Source organism: Rana temporaria, chromosome 5 (assembly GCF_905171775.1).
Source record: "Rana temporaria chromosome 5, aRanTem1.1, whole genome shotgun sequence".
Classification (NCBI taxonomy): Eukaryota; Metazoa; Chordata; class Amphibia; order Anura; family Ranidae; genus Rana; species Rana temporaria.
In genome coordinates, this window is record NC_053493.1 from 176,164,101 (window position 1) to 176,172,510 (window position 8,410).

At 39.3% G+C, this 8,410-nt stretch overlaps 2 long non-coding RNA genes across 2 annotated transcripts; one reads left to right on the forward strand and one right to left on the reverse strand.

The window, feature by feature from the left end:
* Positions 1-388: 388 nt before the first annotated feature.
* Positions 389-1,688, reverse strand: LOC120939602. The gene is made up of 3 exons (XR_005749300.1): positions 1,590-1,688; positions 1,277-1,350; positions 389-938 (listed from the first exon to the last, which is right to left on the reverse strand). It is a non-coding gene; the product is annotated as an uncharacterized LOC120939602 (long non-coding RNA).
* A 1,714-nt stretch (positions 1,689-3,402) lies between these two features.
* Positions 3,403-4,302, forward strand: LOC120939603. The gene is made up of 3 exons (XR_005749301.1): positions 3,403-3,501; positions 3,741-3,814; positions 4,144-4,302. It is a non-coding gene; the product is annotated as an uncharacterized LOC120939603 (long non-coding RNA).
* The last annotated feature ends 4,108 nt before the right edge of the window (positions 4,303-8,410 follow it).

Sequence of the window (8,410 nt, forward strand, 5' to 3'; positions counted from 1 at the left end):
GTGTGGTCTTGGTCAAACCTCAGTCATGAGAACCACAACAACAATGTAGATATCAAAAAGATTTATTTAATAAAAAGTTTCTTTATAAAAGGACATAGGAAAAAAGAAAAAGTTATACAATAAATACTAAAGAATGCATCATAGGTGTATTCCAGACTAACAAATAAAATGATACTTCAAGTGCATAAAGATGCAGGTGATCTTCATTTCATCCCGTATATGACGGTTCTACTAGTTTCGCCCAAGAGGGCTTCGTCAGGAACCAATAGGGGGCAGTAGTCTGAGCAAACAAAAAGTATATCAATAAGCAGAAAAAGGAATATATAATAATATACAAGAATGATCACATGAATTTAATGTATCAGTACATACAAAAATGTCTGATTGACCATAGATGTAGACATAATCATAATTTGTTGTAAAACATAAAAAGAGAAATATATTTATTTAAATAGACACAAATGGAGTGAATGAAGTGTCTGCGATAACTGTGGACTTTAACAGAAATATTTACCTGAAAAAATGGACTGAATAACGTGAATAATTAGCCGTAAATGGCTTAGAATCCCAGATGGAAGATCCCAGATGGAAGGAAGAAGGGATGGGAAAAAGAGGAAATACTCCTCTTATACATGCGGGTAGGATCACCATGCACCGCACCGAGCCTGGATGCAAGCCTATAGAGGAAGAGGAGCCGGAGGCAAGTAGGTACTGTAGGTACAGAATGAAAATATTAAAAATTGACAAATAGGGAGAGAGAAAAAAGGTGTAAAAAAGAAAAAACAAAATTGTGATGAATAAACATCTGTAGAAAAAAGTGTGTATAAAGGATAATTATTACCTGGTTCAAAATAATGATCAGAATAATGGGAAGATTCGGTGATGAAGTAGTCTCAAAAGAGATTAATATGGATCAGCCCAAGAAATTTCTGTCAGTACTGTATAACACAAAACAGAGAAGTAATCACTATGGAACTATGTACAATATGTCATGAGATTATATAAATATTGCTTCTAATGGTACTATCAGTACACGACTATTTGGTGAGAATCAATTAAAAATTAATTATTAAAACCGCAAATCACAGCGGTGTTAAAAATAATATTGATATGAACGCCTATATGGGCTGCAGGATATAGGAAAGACCTAAATTACTCACGAAGTATAGCTTTTTTTATGTACTAATTAGACATTATAGTTGTTACACCTATAAGAATGATAAAGGTGAAACAGAGAGAAAGTAGAAATAAAAACAAATAATAGTAATAATAATACCTGGTTCGAGTTGCAGTGATAACTGCCAGAAATTAGGCAGATAAATTGCCCGAAAAATCTATTGAGTCCAGATGCTAAAAAATATATCAGGGAAAAAAGACAGAAGGAGAAAATCAATCAGGGAGAAAATATTGCCTCAATGTTGATAAATAGATAAATAAAATAGCATAACAAAAAGTCTGCAAATGGCAACAAAGTGTCACAGCCAGACTAATGTAAACACTGAATTAAACTCGAAAGAAAAAAGTGTGTGATAAAGAAAAAAATAATAAAAAATGAAATAATAAAAGATAATCTGTGGATGAGAGCATACCTATGACCTGCTGTTGCCTCAGTATACCGAGGAATGATTCCTCTGGCAGAGCTCACGCTGATGGATCAGCTGTGCGGCTCACTAATATGCTGCCCTCAATCAGAGTTCGATGATAAACATCTGAATAGGGGGCAGCTCATCAATCTCCAATGGGCGTGGTTAACACGGCAGGTGTCATGGGGATTTCCCATGGGAACCACAGGGGCCGCGTCTGCGCAATGGAGCAACATCCCTCTAGGAGATGCTGGATCAGGCGCGCTTGCGCGGAGAAAAGGAAACCCCTGGGGAAGTACACCGGCGTCAGAAATGACGCATCAGTGCCTACCCAATGGGTGCCGTGCAAAAACGGACACGCACTGACACTCGAGCCTCCGCTTGAGTACAGCCCAGCATCGCTACACTGGTGTGTGCCCCCTAGCGCCCAGAGTGGCTTGCAGATGAAAACAGACTAGTAGATGTCCGATATGTACAGGCACTGAGATGAAGTGCAGGGGATCAGTACTGATGGTATGGAAGCATGAAAAACATGTTTTCATCCATATCAGGCAAATGGGTAAAGAAAAGAATGGAAAAAGGAAAAGGAGAAACAAAAAAAAAATAGGGGAAAAGAAAGGGAATAAGAAAAAAAGGGAGGAAGAGGGGGGAAAAAAGAAAAAGGGAGAGAGAAAAAAAATACCTAAATAGAAATTTTTTTTAATAAAAAAATATATAAATGAATAAAAATAAATAAATATAAAAATAATAATAAAAATAATAATAATAAAAATAAAAATAAATGACCTGCATGACTGCATGACTGCAGGTATGCAACAACAATTTATGATTAATTGGATTCGTTTTTGAACATCCCCCTTTTTTTGTTATATAGAATAACATACTTTTTTGCAACAATACAAATGTCATTGCAATGAATTTCGAGTGGATTTGTGCTGTGACCTGTGGACTTTTCCTGTATGTTTTTCTTTTTTCTTTCCTCTTTTTTCTTAGGTTAATTGGTGGAATTTACTATTCATTATTTTTTCAAAAATAATTTTCCTTTTTTTCTTTTCCTTTTTTTCATTTATTTTTATTTTTATTATTTTTATTTTTATTATTATTATTTTTATATTTATTTATTTTTATTCATTTATATATTTTTTTATTAAAATTTTTTTCTATTTAGGTATTTTTTTTTCTCTCTCCCTTTTTCTTTTTTTCTCTTCCCTTTTTTTTTTTTTAATCTTTTTCTTTTTTCCCCCCTCTTCCTCCCTTTTTTTCTTATTCCCTTTCTTTTCCCCTATTTTTTTGTTTCTCCTTTTCCTTTTTCCATTCTTTTCTTTACCCATTTGCCTGATATGGATGAAAACATGTTTTTCATGCTTCCATACCATCAGTACTGATCCCCTGCACTTCAGCTCAGTGGCTTGCAGATGAAAACGGACTAGTAGATGTCCGATATGTACAGACATATCGGACATCTACTAGTCCGTTTTCATCTGCAAGCCACTCTGGGCGCTAGGGGGCACACACCAGTGTAGCGATGCTGGGCTGTACTCAAGCGGAGGCTCGAGTGTCAGTGCGTGTCCGTTTTTGCACGGCACCCATTGGGTAGGCACTAATGCGTCATTTCTGACGCCGGTGTACTTCCCCAGGGGTTTCCTTTTCTCCGCGCAAGCGCGCCTGATCCAGCATCTCCTAGAGGGATGTTGCTCCATTGCGCAGACGCGGCCCCTGTGGTTCCCATGGGAAATCCCCATGACACCTGCCGTGTTAACCACGCCCATTGGAGAGTGATGAGCTGCCCCCTATTCAGATGTTTATCATCAAACTCTGATTGAGGGCAGCATATTAGTGAGCCGCACAGCTGATCCATCAGCGTGAGCTCTGCCAGAGGAATCATTCCTCGGTATACTGAGGCAACAGCAGGTCATAGGTATGCTCTCATCCACAGATTATCTTTTATTATTTCATTTTTTATTATTTTTTTCTTTATCACACACTTTTTTCTTTCGAGTTTAATTCAGTGTTTACATTAGTCTGGCTGTGACACTTTGTTGCCATTTGCAGACTTTTTGTTATGCTATTTTATTTATCTATTTATCAACATTGAGGCAATATTTTCTCCCCGATTGATTTTCTCCTTCTGTCTTTTTTCCCTGATATATTTTTTAGCATCTGGACTCAATAGATTTTTCGGGCAATTTATCTGCCTAATTTCTGGCAGTTATCACTGCAACTCGAACCAGGTATTATTATTACCATTATTTGTTTTTATTTCTACTTTCTCTCTGTTTCACCTTTATCATTCTTATAGGTGTAACAACTATAATGTCTAATTAGTACATAAAAAAAGCTATACTTCGTGAGTAATTTAGGTCTTTCCTATATCCTGCAGCCCATATAGGCGTTCATATCAATATTATTTTTAACACCGCTGTGATTTGCGGTTTTAATAATTAATTTTTAATTGATTCTCACCAAATAGTCGTGTACCATTAGAAACAATATTTATATAATCTCATGACATATTGTACATAGTTCCATAGTGATTACTTCTCTGTTTTGTGCTATACAGTACTGACAGAAATTTCTTGGGCTGATCCATATTAATCTCTTTTGAGACTACTTCATCACCGAATCTTCCCATTATTCTGATCATTATTTTGAACCAGGTAATAATTATCCTTTATACACACTTTTTTCTACAGATGTTTATTCATCACAATTTTGTTTTTTCTTTTTTACACCTTTTTTCTCTCTCCCTATTTGTCAATTTTTAATATTTTCATTCTGTACCTACAGTACCTACTTGCTTCCGGCTCCTCTTCCTCTATAGGCTTGCATCCAGGCTCGGTGCGGTGCATGGTGATCCTACCCGCATGTATAAGAGGAGTATTTCCTCTTTTTCCCATCCCTTCTTCCTTCCATCTGGGATCTTCCATCTGGGATTCTAAGCCATTTACGGCTAATTATTCACGTTATTCAGTCCATTTTTTCAGGTAAATATTTCTGTTAAAGTCCACAGTTATCGCAGACACTTCATTCACTCCATTTTTGTCTATTTAAATAAATATATTTCTCTTTTTATGTTTTACAACAAATTATGATTATGTCTACATCTATGGTCAATCAGACATTTTTGTATGTACTGATACATTAAATTCATGTGATCATTCTTGTATATTATTATATATTCCTTTTTCTGCTTATTGATATACTTTTTGTTTGCTCAGACTACTGCCCCCTATTGGTTCCTGACGAAGCCCTCTTGGGCGAAACTAGTAGAACCGTCATATACGGGATGAAATGAAGATCACCTGCATCTTTATGCACTTGAAGTATCATTTTATTTGTTAGTCTGGAATACACCTATGATGCATTCTTTAGTATTTATTGTATAACTTTTTCTTTTTTCCTATGTCCTTTTATAAAGAAACTTTTTATTAAATAAATCTTTTTGATATCTACATTGTTGTTGTGGTTCTCATGACTGAGGTTTGACCAAGACCACACATATTTTTCATACCTTACTCACTGTTCATGCTTCAATAACAGTCCCCACATTTTTCCTGTCCAAGGAAATCCCTATAAATCCTGCCTGACAATGTCACACTGCTTCGATGCCAGCAGCTGAACCCCGCTACCCATCTTCCTCTTGTCCAAGGGGGGAATCGTGATATGTCTCTGGACGAACAGGAAGAAGAGAACACAGACTTACCTGCTCCTACCTTGGATGAATATGAACATGATTGCTTTGAACTCATGAAGGCGGAAACCACCAATCTACCCTCTGTCCTGGAATCACCGATCCCAGATCCTCAACTCACCTTGTATGTTGATGGCTCCAGATTTGCAGATTCATTTGGCAATTACCATACAGTTTATGCGGTTACCACAGAGACTACAGTTATGAAAGCCGCCTCGCTCCCAGCATCCATGTCTGCTCAAGAGGCTGAGCTCTATGCCCTTACAGTTGCCTGCCAGATTGCAGAAGGATGAACAGCAAACATCTATACTGATTTGCGGTACGCACTGGGCGTCGCCCAAGACTTTGGGGTAATATGGAAGACTCGAGGCTTCTTGACGACAGCTGGTACCCCAGTGAAGCATGGCAAAGCAATAGATGCGCTCCTGACAGAACTCCAACTCCCTGAACAAGTAGCAATACTCAAGATTAAAGCCCATGGAAAGAGAACCACACCAGAAGCCAGAGGAAACTACCTTGCCAATGAAACAGCAAAACAAGCAGCCATGACCCCTCTAGAGGCTCAAACCACAGACTTTGTTGGGATATACCATCCACAGCCAGAAGCGGTGCATAAAGACCTACTCAAAAAGACTCAGACGGTGCAGACCAAGAGAAAACTACATGGAATAAGATGGGAGCCGTACGGATGAATGAACTTTGGACTGTGGGAACCCACCCATGTCTCCCCAGAGCTTTGTACCCAGCTGTGGTACAGTGGGCCCATGGGCCAAACCATCTTTCAAAGACTTTGATGAACTCACTTATAAACAAACACTATATAGCTCCAGGAATCACTACTTTAACTAACCAGTACTGCAAGTCCTGCCACACCTGCCTAGCATGCAATCCCAGAAGGCTGGAGAAAATCCCCCCGAAACATTCAGCCAGACCACTCTACCCCTTCCAGAGGATACAGATCGACCACATACAAATGCCAAAGAGTAGTACATTCGAGTATGCCCTGGTAGTAGTAGACATGTTCTCAGGATGGCCCGAGGCTTATCCAGTTGCAAATCAGACAGCGAAAACCACAGCTAAAAAGTTACTTTTGGAGGTGGTTTGCAGATATGGGGTACCCGAGGTGATAGAAAGTGATCAAGGTCCTGCGTTCACTGCTACAGTTACAAAAGAAATATGGAAGTCCCTAGGTACCACAATAGCGTTTCACACACCTTATCCCCAGAGTAGTGGGAAGGTGGAAAGAATGAACCAGACACTTAAAACCCGAATGTTGAAAATGGCCAAGGACACAGGTCTGTCCTGGCCTGAAAGTTTGCCAATAGCCTTATTCAGTGTACGGTACTCCCCGAGAGGGAAGCATTATTTGTCCCCTTTTGAAATCTTGTTTGGTATAGCTCCTAGGTTAGGTTGTTATTACCCTCAACAGTTGCAATTACAGTCTGATACTTTGGTAGATTATGTAACGGCTCTTGCCAAAGAATTAACTAATATCCATGCACAAGTATTTTCTTCCATTGCAGATCCTGATTTAGATACCGGTACTCACAGTATACTTCCTGGTGATTGGGTGATGGTTAAGAAGTTCCTCCGAAAACATTCTCTAGAGCCAAGATATGATGGTCCATTCCAAGTGCTGCTGACAACAGCTACTTCAGTAAAGTTGGCCGGAAAGAACACTTGGATACACGCATCCCATTGCAAAAAGGCTCCAGTTCCTGAGGACTGTGCACCACCTGCATCAGAATTAAGTTATATATCCTTTTTACAGTGACAATTGTGTATACACAGGAGGTGGCGAATAGAAAAACAGAACAGATAGTGCAATTCTGGTATAATTCATCAGACACACGTGTGGCTACCTTTATATTTGATTACTGTGATTTATATCCTCCAAATGTGTGGGAGTGGTGTATTGCGTACCGACGGCTGTTTGTTGCCCGCGGAAACATATCTATGTGATGCAACTGAGGATTGTGACAATTGGGGATCTGTGGGCTGGAATACAGGTGATGACTGGGAAAACAGACCACAGCATGCCCTGAATAAAAAAGACAAATATGGGGAGCAATTACTTGATAGACTGACCTTGAAAAAAACAGGTATATGGTCGGGTAGTGATGTGGAACATAGCACAAAACTTACCCTAACCATAAGGAATCCCAGTCCTGCGGACGCAGGCACATATAATATGGGGTTACGGTATAGTGAAGAGGAGAGGATACCAAATGTAGGGGAGAAGGGACCACTCATACAGTTCCAACTCAAGGACATGTATAATTCACCTGAATGGCAGGCCTTTCAAGCATCAAGTGATCCCCCTGAGGCACATGTACATAAAAGCACCATAGGAGATATAGTGGCCATAGCAGATCCCACATTCGAAGACACAATGGCAGCAGAGACTGGTTTCTCAGATGTCAACCTGTGGCTCGAATGGATGAGGTATAGTGCAGAGAAACATAATAGATCCAACTGTTACGTGTGTAGTGGAGCTAAACCCCATTTGGGAACAGTACCATTAAACATACCTCCCACTAAAGAGGAGTGTTTTCTGAGCCTGTTTACCAATACTACTACTGATCACTCACAGTGTGAAACATGGAAAAAGGAATACCCAATAATAACGAAGACAGCAAGGCCCGGGGAGGGTATCACTATATATCCTGGTAATTACACATGTTATGGGAAATACCAGGGAGCAGGGAGGTTCTTGGGTAACTTCTCTGAGGGATACTGTGCTTCATATAGTAGCGTATCCACAGATCTAGTTCAAAATCAAATACAATCCTTGGGAGATATGTATTGGATCTGTGGGGACATGAAGATTAGGACTAAATTAACTGACAGATGGACAGGGGAATGTGCACTTGCTAAAGTCATAATGCCCCTGCACATCTTTTCTGTAGAGGATCTAGTAACACAAGGGGAGCACTCCAATAGAGAGCGTAGAAGTGCCCCAGCTGGTAGTTTTGACCCTCATGTATATATAGATGCCATAGGGGTTCCAAGGGGGGTCCCGGATGAGTTTAAAGCTAGAGATCAAGTAGCTGCAGGTTTTGAGTCCCTGATTCCCATAATCACCATAAATAAGAATGTAGATTGGATTCATTATATTTACTATAATCAACAGAGG